The following is a 1,795-nucleotide window of genomic DNA, read 5'->3' as shown; positions in this document are numbered from 1 at the left end:
ATATGCTCATTGCTTAGTGCTATCTCAGTATTGCATAGGCTCATAGCTTAGCGCTATCTCAGTAGGTCATACGCTCATAGCTTAGCACTATCTCAGTATTGCATAGGCTCATAGCTTAGCACTATCTCAGTAGGTCATACGCTCATAGCTTAGGGCTATCTCAGTAGGTCATATGCTCATCGCTTAGCGTTATCTCAGTAGGTCATAGGCTCTTAGCTTAATGGTATCTCAGTATTGCATAGGCTTATAGCTTAGCACTATCTCAGTAGGTCATACGCTCATAGCTTAGTGCTATCTCAGTATTGCATGGGCTCATAGCTTAGCACTATCTCAGTAGGTCATACGCTCATAGCTTAGTGCTATCTCAGTATTGCATAGGCTCATAGCTTAGCGCTATCTCAGTAGGTCATACGCTCATAGCTTAGTGCTATCTCAGTATTGCATAGGCTCATAGCTTAGCACTATCTCAGTAGGTCATACGCTCATAGCTTAGTGCTATCTCAGTATTGCATAGGCTCATAGCTTAGCACTATCTCAGTAGGTCATAGGCTCATAGCTTAGCACTATCTCAGTAGGTCATATGCTCATAGCTTAGCACTATCTCAGTATTGCATAGGCTCATAGCTTAGCGCTATCTCAGTATTGCATAAGCTCATAGCTTAGCGCTATCTCAGTAGGTCATACGCTCATAGCTTAGCACTGTTTCAGTATTGCATAGGCTCATAGCTTAGCACTATCTCAGTAGGTCATACGCTCATAGCTTAGTGCTATCTCAGTATTGCATAGGCTCATAGCTTAGCGCTATCTTAGTATTGCATAAGCTCATAGCTTAGCGCTATCTCAGTATTGCATAAACTCATAGCTGAGGACATGTTTCAGGCCCAGGGGGATGTAAGTGTATCAAAATTTTATTCAGCTCTCCACTGTCATGGCCAGAGGAGATACATACAGGTTTCTGCCTGTTACCATGGCTATAGGGCTGGATACATTAGCATTCTGTGCAAATTATAGGATTGGTTTATAATGTAGTTCCCGTCAGCAGGAGCTCAGCTGTGTTACTATGTGTGGGGCTCAATAGGTGTAGTTGTGCACATGTATCACCCATGCACATTACTTCTTTCAATTAGCAATAATCACTCCTCGGATAAACCTCATTGGCTATGATACTGCCACTGCACTCTGATTCATGTGTTTGTGAATTGTGAGAAATAGTAAAAAATGTCATATGCACAACCACACCCTAGAGACACTTCTAGGTACATGATGTATTGACTTCCTCAGGTAGCACAAAGAGTTTGTGAATTCCTTAAGGTTACATAATTTTTTTTGTACTACATACCAGCTGTATGCCTCAGGGCTAGCCACTCAGTGGTGTAAGTATTGGTTGTAGATGATTTGGTCACATTAAATAACCCCATGTAAGAATGGAAAAAGGGGTTGATGATGACGATGACCAATTGTTTGCATTTGTGGACTACCTTTTAAATGCTGCAGCTAGTATCTGGAAGATGCAGTCGTGAATGCTGCAGTCAGTATCTGGAAGATACAGCTGTGAATGCTGCAGTCAGCATCTGGAAGATGCAGTCATGAATGCTGCAATCAGTATCTGGAAGATGCAGTTGTGAATGCTGCAGTCAGTATCTGGAAGATGCAGCTGTGAATGCTGCAGTCAGCATCTGGAAGATGCAGTCATGAATGCTGCAGTCAGTATCTGGAAGATGCAGTTGTGAATGCTGCAGTCAGTATCTGGAAGATGCAGCTGTGAATGCTGCAGTCAGCATCTGGAAGATGCAGT

The 1,795-nt window shown here is 42.7% G+C and overlaps 1 pseudogene; it reads right to left on the bottom strand.

Annotated features, from left to right (window-relative positions):
- Positions 1-983: 983 nt before the first annotated feature.
- On the bottom strand, positions 984-1,184 carry LOC122790171 (annotated as a pseudogene).
- Between the last annotated feature and the right edge of the window lie 611 nt (positions 1,185-1,795).

This window comes from Protopterus annectens, chromosome 15.part0 (genome assembly GCF_019279795.1).
Source record: "Protopterus annectens isolate FY-2018-M chromosome 15.part0, PAN1.0, whole genome shotgun sequence".
NCBI lineage: Eukaryota > Metazoa > Chordata > Ceratodontiformes > Protopteridae > Protopterus > Protopterus annectens.
Note: the sequence above shows the minus strand (reverse complement) of the source record. Positions and strands in the feature narration are given on the sequence as shown.